This window comes from Equus asinus, chromosome 3, assembly GCF_041296235.1.
Source record: "Equus asinus isolate D_3611 breed Donkey chromosome 3, EquAss-T2T_v2, whole genome shotgun sequence".
NCBI classification, from domain to species: domain Eukaryota; kingdom Metazoa; phylum Chordata; class Mammalia; order Perissodactyla; family Equidae; genus Equus; species Equus asinus.
The window spans coordinates 74,353,664-74,368,961 of record NC_091792.1 but is presented as its reverse complement, the minus strand read 5'-3'; the positions used below and the strand labels follow the sequence as shown (position 1 = coordinate 74,368,961).

Sequence of the window (15,298 nt, the reverse complement as noted above, 5' to 3'; positions counted from 1 at the left end):
CATATAGTTTTTCATAGTATTCTCTTAAAATCCGTTGTATTTCTGTGGAATCTGCTGTTATTTCTCCTGTTTCGTTTCTGATTTTGTTTACTTGAGCTTTCTCTTTTTTTTCTTTTTGAGTCTGGCTAGGGACTTGTCAATTTTATTTATCTTCTCAAAGAACCAGCTCTTTGTTTCATTGGTCCTTTCTACTGCCTTTTTTGTTTCAGTAGCATTTATTTCTGCTCTGATTTTTATTATTTCTCTCCTTCTGCTGACTTTGGGCTTTGTTTGTTCTCTCTCTAATTCAGTTAGGTATAATTTGAGGCTACTTATTTGGGATTTTTCTTGTTTGTTAACGTGTGCTTATATTGTGTTGAATTTCTCTCTTAATACAGCCTTTGCTGTATCCCATATGAGTTGGTATGGCATTTTATCATTTTCATTTGTCTCCAGATGTTTTTTGATTTCTTCTTTAATTTCTTCAATGATCCATTGCTTGTTCAATAGCATATTGTTTGGTCTCCACATCTTTGTCCCTTTCTCAGCTTTTTTCTTATAATTAATTTCTAGCTTCATAGCATTATGATCAGAGAAGATGCTTGTTATTATTTTGATTTTTTAAAAATTTATAGAGGCTTTCCTTGTTTCCCAACATATGGTCTATCCTTGGGAATGTTCCATGTGCACTTGAGAAGAATGTGTATTCTGCTGTTTTTGGATGGAGTGTTCTATATATGTCTATTAATTCCAGCTGTTTTAGCTTTTCATTTAATTCTGTTTCCTTGTTGATTTTCTGTCTGGATGATCTGTCCAATGATGTGAGGTCCCCTACTATTATTGTGTTATTTTTAATATCTTCTTTTAGGTTTGTTAATAATTGCTTTATGAACTTTGGTGCTCCTGTGTTGGGTGCATAGATATTTATAAGCACTATTTCTTCTTGATGTAGTGTCCCTTTGATCATTATATACTGACCTTCTATGTCTCTCTTTACCTGCCTTATCTTGAAATCTACTTGTCTGATGTAAGTATTGCAACACCTGCTTTCTATTTTTTGCCATTAGCTTGGATTATCATCTTCCACCCTTTCACTCTGAGCCTGTATTTGTCACTGGAGCTGAAGTGTGAATCCTGTAGGCCACAAATTGTTGGCTCTTGGTCTTTAATCCATCTTGCCACTCTGTGTCTTTTTATTGGAGAGTTCAATCCATTTACCTTGAGGGTGATTATTGACTCATGAGGCTTAATGCTGTCATTCTGTCACTCGTCTTCTGGTTTTCCTGCATTACCTTTGTTTCTTGTCCTGTGTGTTTTGGACTACCCATTGACATCTGGAGTTTCTTATTTCCTTACTTATTTTTTGTGTCTCTGTTCTGTTTTTAAGTTTGGTGGCTATGCTGAAGTTTGTATTCAGAATCTCGCGCATAACATAGTCCATTTTCTGGTGGCCTCTTATTTCCTTAGCCTAAACTGATTCAGTCCCTTTCCTCCTTCCTTCTTAAGTTATTATTGTCATCTGTTATTCCAACTTGTGTTGTCTTTGTGGTTAAAGTGACAAGATTGTGTTCGTTTTTGTTGTTTCCCTTCCCTTTATCCTATTGCTATAGTTGTATATTTGCTATCCTATTTTGATGCTGTCTATTTGTCTCCTTACTAGGTGTTTTGTGACCCCTTTCTCCCATTTTTTCTTTTTTCAGGTATGAGGGCCTTCTTGAGGATTTCTTCTAAGGGGTTCTTGTGGCTACGAAGTCCCTTAGCTTTTGTTTGTCTGAGAAAGATTTAATTTCTCCCTCATATCTGAAGGATATTTTTGCTGGATGGAGTATTCTTGACTGAAGATTGTTATCTTTTAAGGTTTAGAATATGTCATTCCAATCTCTCCTAGCTTGTATGTTTTCTGTGGAGAAATCTGCTGAAAGTCTGACAGGGGTTCCTTTGTAGGTTATTTTCTGCTGCCTTGCTACCCTGAGTATTCTTTCTTTGTCATTCACTTTTGCCAGTTTTACTACTATATGCCTTCCAGTAGGTCTTCTTACATTGACATATCTAGGAGACCCAAAAGCTTCCTCCACAAATATTTCTCTCTCATTCTCTAGATTTTGGATATTTTCTGCTATTATTCCTTTGAGCACACTTTCTGCTCCATTCTCCTTTTTATAGCCCTCGGGGATTCCAATTATTCTTATATTGCATTTCCTCATTGACTTGACTATTCCTCTGAGATAGTCTTCATGCTTTTTTATTCTTAAGTCTCTCTTTTATTCTGTCTGGAGCCATTCAACCTGTCTATCTTCGATTATGGTGATTTGCTCATCTATGGCATCCACACAGAGATTCAGGGGTTCTGCATTTTGTTCTATTTCTTCCATTGTATTTTTCATCTCTAGTATTTCTGATTGATTCTTCTCTATAGTTTCAATCTCTTTTGTGAAGTAGCTCCAGAACTCGTTGATTTGTTTCTCATTGTTTTCCTTTACCTCATTGAGATTTTTGATGATAGCTATTCTGAATTCATTGTTTAGTTTACTTATTTCTGAGTCCTCAGGGCATAATTCTGGATGCTTGCTTTCCCTGTGGTCTGGAGATTTGATGAATTGATGGATGCCGGAAGAAGCATGGGTCTTCCCCATGGTGATATTATTCAGTTGCAGTTACAGGCTGTCGCCACGAGATGGGGGTCGAGAGCTGTGTATTGTGAGCCCTCTGCCTTCAGCTGAGATGGTGGTGCACAACGCAGGTTGGGCAAGGAGGGGCACTTTCTCTTGAGCACAGACCAGGTTTCCGGATCAGCTCTTGCTATCTGGTCTCCTGGGGTTTTGGCTTGATGAGGTCATTCCATGCAAAAGTTTTTGCCCCATTAGAGGGCTTCCCTCTAGGTTGCATGGCATGGGACTCCTGAGTGATCCTGTGGACTTGCAGCCCCTCCCCTGCACCTTCCCTCATGGAGCCTCTGGTGGCTGTGGTCCCAGTCTTTAATGGAGGTAGCAAAGTTCTCTCTCACCCCATTCCATCTCCTCTGAGGTGGGCTCCAGCCTCTCCGGCCTCTGTCGTTTGGCTTCTGTGGGTCTCTGAGGATTCCTGTGCTATTAGAATTTTTTTGTTGGAATATGGTTACTCCTTTTTGTTGTATGTTGGAGGGGAGAGAGTCCCGGGTGAGCTTACTCTGCCATGATGCTGATGTCAGTCAGTACTATACTGTTATAATTAGCTTGATAAGAAAATCCAAAATTGAGAAAGGTGATGCCTACAGCTTTGTTGTTTCTCAGGATTATCTAGGATATTCAGGATCTTTTGTGATTCCATACAAATTTTAGAATCATTTGTATATTTCTGTGAAAAATGGTTTTGGAATTTTGATGTGGATTGCGTCCAATCTATAGATGACTTTCAGTATTCAGGCATTTTAATATTAAATCTAATCCATGAACATGGGACAGTTTTTATTTCTTTCCATCACTTGTGTATGCTTCAATGCCTTTCATCAATATCTTATAGTTTTATGTGTGTAGATCTTTCACTTCCTTGGTTATATTAATGTTTAAGTATTTTATTGCTTTTGATACTACTGTAAATGAATTTTTTCATTATCTTTTTCAGAAATATTGTTCATTGTTGGTGTATAGAAATTCAACTGATTTTTGGACTTAGTCTTTCTATCCTGAAACTTAAGTGAATTTATTTATTACTTCTGAAGGTTTTTTTGTGGAGTCTTTAGGCATCTATACACAAGATGCTATCATCTTCAAACAGAAACAACTTTACTTCTTCATTTCCATTTTGCACAATTTTCTTTCTTTTTTTTTTAAATCTCACTTGTCTAACTAGGACTTCTAATAGTATGTTGAATAGGAGAGGCAGGACTTGCATACTTGTCTTGTTCCTGATCTTAGAAGCTTTAAACCTTTCGCTGTTAAGTTAGATGTGACTTGTCATATATGTTCTTCGTTATTTTGAGGTGGTACCATCCTTCTATACCAAATTTGTTGAGAGTTTCTATCATGTAGGGATATTGAGTTTCCCAAAAGCATTTTCTGCATCTATTGAGATTATCATATATATTTAGATAGATAGATAGATAGATAGATAGAAAGATAGATATTTACCTTTAATTCTATCAATGTGATGTATCACATTTACCTCTTTGCTTACAGGGAAAAACTTTGTATTCTATAAATAAATTCCTCTGATCATAATGTATGATCCTTTCATTGTGTTGTTCACTTCAGTTTGTGAGATTTTCTTGCTAATTTTTGCATATATTAATCAGGACTATTGACATGTAGTTAGTTTTCCTTTCTTGTAGTGTCCTTGTCTGGGTTTGGAATCAGGGTAAAGCTGGCCTCATGAAATAAATTTTGGAATGATCCCCTCTGTTAAATTATCTGGCAGAGTTTGAGAGGATTTGTGTTAATTCTTTTTAAAAGTTTTGGTAAGCTTCACCAGTGAAATCATCTGGTCTTTAGGTTTTCATTGTTTGGAAGTTGTGGGTTACTCATTCAAACTTCTTACTCTTCATTTGCTTGTTGAGTTTTTTAAAAATATTTCTTTTATGATTCAATCTTAGTAAGTTGCATTTTTTTCATGAATTTTATCCATTTTTCTAGGTTATCCAATTTATTTTGTATAATTGTAGTAGTTTCTTTGATTCTTTGTTTTTCTATTGTAGCCATTGTAATGTCTTTTCTTACATTTCCAATTTTATGTATTTGAATGATCCCTTTTTTTTCTTGGTTAGTCTAGCTAAAGCTTTGCCAACTTTATCTTTTCAAAAAGCCAGCTCTTTTTTTTGTTGATATTTTCTATTGTTTTTCTATTTTATTTATTTCTGCTCTGATATTTTTCTCCTTATTTCTGCAAAATTTGGACATTTCTATATTTTTTTAATTCTTTGAAGAGCAATATTAGGTTGTTTATAGATCTCTATTTCTCTTGGGTCCGTCATTAGAACTTTTTTATTTTGGAGGGTGGTTTCATATTCCTTGAATATTCATGATGCTTGTTTCCTTGATCTTCTGTCTGCACGTTTGAGGAAAAAGACATCTCCAGTTTTGGCAGATTAGCTTTGGCAGGCAAAGCCCTTCAACAGTCAGCCTGTCAAAGATTCTGTGTGGGCTCTCTGGTGCTGTGTGCACCAGAAGGGTGCTTCTGGAGAGCTCTAGTAGGCAGCCTTGGTGACTTAGTCAGGAAGTGACAGGCCTAGTGCTTGGATTCCTCGGGTCCAGTTTGACACCTGATATCACTAGGGGTAGAGCCTGGAGCCTGGAGTCACTGGGACATTTCTTGCTCTTGAATCTGCAATGAAGGGCATGGGACCTTGGTCTGTGTGGTCAGGCCTGGATTCTGAGTCCAAAGTAGCCAACCAAGTGTCAGGGAACCTGGGAATGGACTTGACAATCCAGTCCGTGGGGATGCCCTGGACCTGGGGCAGAATCTTCAGTTCATGGGAGCTGGCTAGAGGCTGGAGACACATATGTCAGCCTGGTGCCAGGTGGAGCCAGAAAGGTGGGCACCAGAGTCCAGCCTGGTGTTTGAGTGGGCTAGGAGCCTGGATTGGTGGAGCCAGCCTGGGGCCTGAGATCATGAGTCCTGGCTTGGTGCTGGAGCAGACCAGGAACTGAATATATAGGACTTGGTCTGGAGCCTAGACTCAGAGGGGTTAGCCTGGCACTGGGGTTGGTCTGGCACTGGAGTCTGAGGTGAAGTCAGGTACTCACTTCACTGTACTGTCCTCACTTAGAGAGTGTCTCTCTCCACAACGGGCCACACAGGCTTGGTATAGGCATGACAGGGGTAACATAAAAATGTCCTTTTCACTCTCTTAAATGTGTCTTTTTTATTAATTTGATCCACCAAGTTGCTTTAGTCACTCATCTGGAATCCTTGCCTCCTGCAAAGGTATTTTGGTGGATGGATAGCTGTTTAATTTGATGTGTCTGGGAGCAGACAGGTACTAGAAAATGTCATACTGCAGTCTTGTTGGTGTCACCCTGGAAAGTCTCTCTACTCTCTCTATTGTCTGAACTTTTTAAATAGGTGCAGTTTATATTAAGTCATTATACTCTCATTCATTAGTTAAAAGGAAAATTTCTACTGACACGTGACTCAGGGTAGGGTCTAGGGCACAGGTAGCTGAGTCACTCTGAAGAAGCATGTTTGATACATCAAACTGGGAAGAAAGAAGAGTGTTACATATGGCTATCATGCAGTGGAATTAATTTGATCATTATTTTTTCTGTAAACTAGATTAACCTAGATCTAAGAATGAATGAAATAACCTTAACTTGGTTTAAAAAGAACACTACAGCAGTGAAGAGATTCATGGATGAGCCTTAGAAACACAGCATGGGGAATCACACCTAGTTACAGATTTATGAGGCACCACAGAGCTCAGAACAACTCCCCACCATACCATTCAACGTGATAATATATACATAAGATTAAACCATTGTATTTTGTGTTGAGTAGTTATGCAGCAACAACTAACACATACAATAATCAAGTTATTCCATGAAATAAATTGAAATTTCCAATTGTTTTCATATCAAAGGTTGGGAATAAATTAGGAAAATAGGAAAAAAAGGAGGAAAAAACCTGTTAAATATCAGAGAGAGAAAAGCATAATAAAGTATGTAAACTGTACAAAGAAGTTGAAAAAGTGATAATTCCAGGAAATAAATAAAAAAGCCAGGTTCTACATCTGCAATGTGGTTAAAGAAGCACAATTCTGCCTCTGAGGCTTTGAGTCCTGCAATCCTGGGCATTTCTTCTGCCCAAGTATAACTGGCCCTTTTGAACTTGCCATCCTGAAGAATCCTTTCAGAGCCCCTTTTATTTCTTTATTCCTCAGACTGTAGATGAAGGGATTCAGCATGGGTGTGGCAATGGTGTACATCACTGAGGCTGTTGCACTTGAGTGTGAGCTCTGGCTAGCAGTAGAGCTGAGGTACACTCCTAGGCTTGTACAAAAAATAAGGAGACAACTGAGAGGTGAGATGCACAGGTGGAAAATGCTTTATACTTCCCTTGAGCTGATGAGATTCCACATATACTGCAAACTATCTTAAAGTAAGAATAAATTATACCAGCGAGGGGACCACCACACAGCAGCATAGCTGTAAAATACATAACCATATTATTAGGAAAGGTATCAGAACATGCAAGTCGGGTCATCTGATTGAGTTCACAGAAAAAGTGGGGGATTTCCACGTGTGTACAGAATGAGTGTTGCAACACCATTGAGGTTTGTAAGAAAGAATGCAAGACACTTGTGACCAAGACACTAGAAGCAAGATTCCACAGAGCTTATGGTTCATGCTGACCATGTAGTACAGGGGGTGACAGGTGGCCACAAATCAATCATAGGCCATCACGGCCAGGAGATAGATGTCCAGCCCTGAGAAGATTACAAAAAAGTACAGCTGGGTGATGTAAACTGCATAGGTTATGACTTTGCTCTGCATCTGGATGTTCACCAACATCTTTGGGATGGTGGTGGAGGTGAAACAGATGTCTACAAATGACAGGTTGGAAAGAAAGAAGTACATGGGTGTGTGGAGGTGGGAGTCAGAGCTGACAATCAAGATGATGAGCAGGTTTCCAAGCACAGTGATCAGATACATGGAGAGAAAAGGGCCAAATGTGAAGGACTGCAATTGTGATTCCTCTGAAAATCCCAGAAGAAGAAATCCTGAAATGCCTGTTCCATTGCCTGGTTCCATGTGGCTAGACTGACTACCAGGAAAGAGGAAAATGACATTACTAATTTCACACAAATGGCATTACTCCCATAGTTGGAATGCTACGATTTCTATATTTTGCATTCAAAAAGTCAATGTCAGTATCTTATGCATGGATTTGTTCTCTTTAAGTGATTCCCTGTTAATCTCTGATTAGGCATTTTTGACCCATTCTCAGTATTTTTCCCCAAGAGGTCATGCATTATACTGTTTTACTGAGTATACCTTTCAAGCATTTGAGAAATATCTATTAAGTTTTGAACATGTTCCAAGCACTTTACAGGCAATGAGTATAGAGTGCTGAAAGACAGAAGCCACCACAATCCAATGATGGTGAAAGAATAAAAACAAATAAAAATAGCATATAATACACCAGATGATGGCAAGTACTAAGAAGAAAAGAAAAGCCAGTATAAAGTAGAGAACAGGTAGGAGTTTTATTTTTTAATTGGTGTTCAGTAAACACCAGTAAATAAGGTGACTTTTGAAGAGAGAACTCAAGGAAGAGAAGGCAGGAGCCAAGAGCATACCTGGGGAAGTGTGTGCCTGGCAGAGGGAACAACTACTGCAAAGGCCCTGAGGATTATACCACTTCATTTATTCATCCAAAAAAGGAAGCAAGTGTGAGAAGGGGAATAATAAAGACAATGTGATAGAGATGGTATGTAATAATGACCATGGGGATCAAGGATATGAATATTTGCTCAAATTGAATAATTGTCTCAAAAAAACACAAGAAATCTCTTTCACATTCCTCAACCTGTGAAATCTTCAAGTTTTAAAGATGTTTCACGTTGATTGGAGATGGAATTTCTAAACAGGTAGCAAAATAGGATTCTCTAATTTTGCTGGCAAAAGTGTGAAGTGTTACATGTTGGGAAAACAAACTGAAGCCAGCTATAAGTATCAAAATATAGATTTTTTTAACTCATGATTTCTCACTCTTGGCACTATTTACATTCTGGGCTAGGTCATTCTTTGTTGTGGGGTCTGTCCCGTGCATTGTAGGATGCTGAGGATGCGTCCTCAGCTTCTACTGACAGCCCCTCATGTGGCGCCAAATATGTCTTTGCCTGTTCCTCAGTGTCCTCTGGATGTTCTTGTCTTTGGGTGAACAATATTGCCTCTGGTGGAGAAGTAAAATTTTAATATAACAATCTCAAAATACTTTTGTATAATTGTTATAATAGTAATGTATTGAGAGAGAATATGTAAGTGTGAATAGCACAGCCATAACATTTTGCAGACATTTAAATAATTAATTGGCTTTGCACTAATTATTGGATATAGGCCCATGAGCTATTACTGAGTAAGAAGGAAGAGTGGACACAGAAAACAAGATTTCACTAAGACATAAAGAGGATTTATTATGGGCACAAGATGCTACTCATGATTTTGTTAAAAGAGTATGAATATGTATGTGTGCATAGCATAGAAAGATAATTAGAAAAGAAACTAAGAACTTATGGAATAAATATTGTCAAGAGGAATAAAATTAGGTTAAGTATAGTGGTTTCAAAACAGCTGTATGAGGCAAAATTGAATAAGAATCTAAAACTAACATATATAGACATAAGATAATAATAATTTACTAATATCAACATGGGTTAGTAATTCCAGATTAAATTTCCAAAGACTTGGAAATAAAAGAATAAAATAGAATGGCTTTTAAACTTTTCGAAGAACAGTATCTAAGTTATAATTTCTTCTTATATAAAGATATGTGGATTAAAATATCATTATGGAAGTTGAAGTTAACCTTTAATCAAGTGTAGAAACGAATTCTTTCAGTTGATGGTCAAAGATAATGCGACTCTTAGAAATAGATCTAACCAAAATGGGCCGCAGGGAACAAGAGGGAATGAAAAGAATGTAAAAACTAGTTGGTAATATATATAAAGGGTGAAGTTAGCATTAAGTGTACAGAAGAAAATTTACTCTGACTTTTGTTTATATCAAATATTCACAAGTGAAGAATATAAAAGTGAGAGCTAAATACTTCTGGGAAGAAAAACAAAACCCCAAAAAGCAATAGAAAAAACACAATATGACTGAGTGATAAATTTGACCCCATATTACTAATAAATATGATTCCCCACATATTCAACTATACATAAAATAATTCAATGACAAAGAACAAAATTAGTGAAAAAAACTCTAGTTCCTTGTTTAGAAGAATGCAATCAAAAACAAGGATAAAATCACTCTGTCCTCATTTCACAAATGTATAAAGTACTTGTACAATTTACAATAGAGAAAACAGTTGAATAACTAACCCACAAGTATCTTCAGCTCATTCATATGAAATAATTGCAGGGTAAAGTTATTTAGCATGCCCCTTTTTATTTATCAAGTCAAAGTGTTTTTTTTTTTAATGTGAATGCCCAGAGGGAAAGAAGATACTATGAAATGTCTTATGAACTCTTGTTGCAAGGAAATATTTGCAAGTAACACATTAGTCTGGGTCTTTCTCATCAATATGAAGACGCAGTTGAATACACCCCATTAAAAAAAAAAAAAAAGGAGATGCTCTCACTTCACTGGACATCCTTCCTCACATGATACCATATTTTCCTACTCCCTTTGACTGCAAAACCTCTTGGATATGTTCTATTCTACTGGAAGCACTTTATGTCTTTCCTTCTCTTCTCTAATTGTGGTGTATCACTTAATTGTGAACAATCACCCATGCATTGCTGAGTTCAATACTCATTTCTATTTTTAGCGTGAAAAATTGATTAATTCGTTAATCAAGTGAGCAAACAACTGTAGCAGTGTTTTGGCTCTGGCCTAGGCTGGTGGCTCTCAACTGACCTCAGGTGTGTGTACTTGCTTTGATTCTCTCTTGCCTTTTCAACAGTCCCCACTGGGCTCTCAGACTCGCCTGGTTAGGAGCTCAGAGGAGAAGCTTGCCGAGTGGAAGTCCAAATTCCTCGTGGATGTTTGATGATGGAGATTGAAGCTCTGTCTCAACACAAGGCAGCAGGAAGGAGTCAGGCATTAGACTCCCAGCCAAACTTAAGATTCCAAAAACAACAACCATGTCCCATCCAACCCAAGCTTGCATAAAGGACAAGCAGAGGAGGTATTTACAACTCCCTGTGTCTGTTCATTAGGCACATTTCACTCTTGTTCCTCAAAGCTTGAAGCACTGATTTCCCTGTGGCATATTAGTCTGGACAGAAAGAAATGTTTTCCTGCAGATTCTATGCTCCTAATAGATCAGGTTAGAATCAAGTGAATGCAGTTTTTCTTAGTCCCCCCTCATGATCTCTGCTAGATTTCAGAGGACTAACTTCCCAGCACCTTATCCCAACACTGATTTAAAATTTTCTACAAATTTGGGAGTGAGGATTCTGTCTAGATTAGATGCCTTAAATCCTCAACATATTGACTTGTGGTGGAAAAGCAGCCTTTGATATCTGTGGAAAATAGCTATTCTCTTCATAAAGAGGGAGAACTTTAGTTTCCTTGACGTAAACCTTGGGCACAGCACACTTATGTTTCAACACACTTGCCAAAAACAATTAGGAATTTCATACTTTTATCACAAGTTAAGAGCTGCCACGTTGTCCATTATTATGAAATATTTGTTAGTTATAAGACATATATTTGTACTTTTTGCACTATAATCTCAGTTAGAATAGGAAAGTAAACAGAGTTTTCCTTGAAGCCTCCAGAAGGAATCTACTCTGACAAACATCTTGATTTTAGCCCAGTGAGACCTATTTCAGACTTCTGACCTTCAGAATTGTAAGAGGATAAATGTGTTTGTTTTAAATCACTAGTGTGGTAAATTTGCATTAACATTAGGAATTAAATACAAACATTTACCAAATAAAATGTTTTTCAAGAAACTGAGATTAAGCTTCTTGATGCATTCATTTAGTTTCTCCTGTGCAAAGGTGTTTTGCATAATCTCACTTAAAGTAGAAGAGGAAATTTAAAATCTATTTGGATATATTCAGCCTCTTTACCTGGTGCAGATTTTCCCTTTTCTTAAAAGAAAGTGTAATTCAGTTTTTGATGACTTTCAGACATTAAGATATGAAAAGCAATTCATCGTTTAAATTTATGTATAGCATTTTCATTAAATCTTTGTGTCTAAATTTCTACATCCTTTTAATTTCGTGTTAACTCAAACATTCATTCTTTTCATTTCTATCTTCTCCAACTTTCTCTCATTTACTTTCAACATAAAATATGACTAGAAATGAACCTGTGTTTGTGTGCATATATTCATTTGAAATATAAATGTGTACAAATGTATACACGTGTGTACACACACACAACTTTATCTTTGAACATATTTTCAGACTCAACGAAATATGTACATATATTTCATTTATATCTTGCAACATACATCTAAAGTTATGTTTACTGTCCCAGATTATCTTCAGAAACAAGGAAGGTGAGGCTCAGAGACATTAAATTTTTAACAATTGCATAAAATACCATTAAAGCATATTGTGTACTTCTATGAATGATACACAAATGGAAACATACAACATCTATTGTAATTTTTGTATGGCTTCTTTAATCAAAGTGTGCTTTTTAAATATATGCAGCATATAGTATGTGATTATCTTCAATAAATTAGTTATAAGTAAACAATCTAGGTGCATGGATCAAAGAGGAATCTAGAGCACTGGTATCCAATTCACAGTGAGCAGTGGTAGGATATATCTCTTCTACCTGGGAAAAAGAAGAGTGTCCTAGATGAATATAGACATAATAATAGTAAATTAAAGCAATTCACACTTGATACTCTTTTTTTTTTGGTAAAACAGAAGATAAAAACTGATACAGAAATAGAGTAAACTGATCGTATATTGGTTCAAGTGAGAAGAGCACCATGGCCACACATCAAGGAAGAGCCTTAGAAACATACTGGAGAGACTCACAGTTGACTATAGACTCATGCGGGGACCATCAGGGCTCAGAGGCCTACCATATAATCCCTTCATTCGCTTTTAGGATGGCATTTCATGCAACAATGGCTAGCTGATGCAATAATCAAAGCTAACAGAAGTGAGGACAATTATAATAATAATCAGCTGCTGCTTATCTTTGGCATTTGTTCTTATATTTGAAGACAGCATTCATGGTCTGTTATTTCAGACAATTATTTTAAAAAGTGTTTCATTGGGGTTCTCTCTAGGTAACCAGGAGAGGTTGAAACTACTTGCATAGTTGTATAGAAAAACTGGTGATCCTGATTCACAAAATTGGACAAGAATTAAATGTCTCTCTTGAGTCATTCTTTGACAATAAAGGAAAATAGATTCTTGAGCATAATGGAGCTATATAGTGGGTGACAATGATAATGATCATTCACCACCCCTTTAGTGATTATGAAAAAATTTAGAAGCAGAAGATTTTTTGTTTAGAGCAATGCAAGGAGTCATCTTATCTGTGGGACGGGAAGTTTTCTAGCAGAAACAGGAAGCTAATTGAATAAAAATGTTTTAAAAAACAAACCAACTCTTCACTCATATGTCTAAACTCCTTTGCACATGGACACCAAACCTCTATGCTCTAATGAGTAGGTGTACAGCATGAAAAAGAAATAGTTTTGCATAGTAATACTTTATATGACTTTAAATTTTGCTCCATCATATATAAGGTCATCTCTAACTCTAAGGTCACATAGGTCAATCTATTTATTAAAATTTGTCTTTCAATGAAGCCTCCTCCTGGAGACATATGTTTGATGATCAGTTTTCCATAGGGACTATGGTTGGCATTGTGGACACTGTATAAGAGAGCTGAATAAGAGAGCAAATTCCTAATAAGGAGAATAAAACCCAATGATCAGGGGCCGGCCTGGTGGCTCAGCAGTTAAGTGTGAAGGCTCCACTTTGGCAGCCCGGGTTCACTGGTTCGGATCCCAGGTGTGGACATGGCACCGCTTGGCAAGCCATGCTGTGGTAGGCGTCCCACATATAATGTAGAGGAAGATGGGCATGGATGTTAGCTCAGGGTCAGTCTTCCTCAGCAAAAAGAGGAGGGTTGCCAGCAGATGTTAGCTCAGGGCTAATCTTCCTCAAAAAAGTAAACAACCCCGATGATGAGCTATTAAATACATTATATGCTAATGTCTACATTTTCAGAAGAGCAGTTAAGGTAGTAATATACAAAGGATTAATGTACGCATAAGTGAAAAACTGTGGTCTTAGATTTCCTTCTACTTTAAAATTTTATAAATGACCTTAGTTGCCAAATGTAGTTTTTTCCATAGCAGGAGTACAACTCATGACTGTTGTTTTAATAAAACAAACAAAATTATTTGGTATGATATATGTCATTTGAGAAAAAAATGTTGTTAAAAATCCACATTGTGCTTGGCAGGCAGGTGGGGCTTCCTCACTGGGACCAGAGCTAGAGCTGCTTGTAGGCACCACAGGGGCACAATGAGCTCCCTCTACCCACCAGGCTCAAGGCTCTGGGACTCTCTCCACAGCCACCCAGGACCCGATGACTCTTCCAGGGCTCAGCAGTCCTACGAATGCTCTCTCTGGCCTGAAGAGTGGCTGCCCCACTGGGTAGATCTGTTAATGGTCCCTGGTGCCAAATTGTCCCATTTGCAACAACATGGATGAATCTGGAGGGTGTGATGTTAAACAAAATAAGCCAGACAGAGAAATACAAATGCTGCATGATTTCATTCATATGTGGAAGATGACAAATACATGGATAAAGAGAACAGATTAGTGGTTACCAAAGGGGAAGATGGTTCTGGGCTGGGCAAAAGTGACAAAGGGACACATATGCATGGTGATGGATAGAAATTAGACTACTTGGGGTGAGCACAATGAAGTTATTCAGGAAGTGATAATACAATAATGTACACCTGAAATTACACAATGTTACAAACCATTATAATCCCAATAAAATTACTTCAAGAAAAAGAAAAGAAATCCATGTTGTATTACTGGGTAAATGGATATTTCCATAAATTTATAACTTAAGGTTAGAAATAAAGTTTGCGAAGTAGGAAAACAACAGGGGAAAAAACGGTAGATATCAGAGAGACCAGAAATCTTAATAAAGTGAGTTACTTAATTTGAATAGAGAAGCTGAAAAAAAACTTAAGGGAACACTCAAAAGGAGTAAGTTCTACTCTCAATGTCTGATCAAAGAATGACAATTTCTGACTTGGAGGCTTTGACCTCTGCAATCGTGGGCACTTCCTCAGTTGTAGGACAATTGGCCCTTTTAGAAAAGTTTTCTTAACAAAGTGTGCTTTCAGAACAAAAGGTTCGCCATCCAGCAGCACAGCTGCAAAATACAGCACTCTGTCATTTAAAAAAAGGTGTCAAAACAAGCAAATTGGTCCATCTGCTTGAGTTCACAGAGAAAGTCGGGGATTTCCAAGTCTGTGTATAAGGACAGTCTCAACAGCATTCTTGTGAAACATGGAATTCAAGAACTCATGACCCAGGTAACCAGAATGAACAGCAGTCCATGCAGCCAAATGTTCATCATGACTGTGTGTTGTGGTGGATGGCAGGTAGCCATGAAGCAGTTGTGGTCAAGAGAAAGATGTCTGAAACTGCAAAAAGAATGAAAAAATACAT

General features: G+C 37.3%; 1 pseudogene; it reads right to left on the bottom strand.

Annotated features, from left to right (window-relative positions):
* Positions 1-6,673: 6,673 nt before the first annotated feature.
* LOC123289183 (olfactory receptor-like protein OLF4) lies at positions 6,674-7,700 on the bottom strand (annotated as a pseudogene).
* Between the last annotated feature and the right edge of the window lie 7,598 nt (positions 7,701-15,298).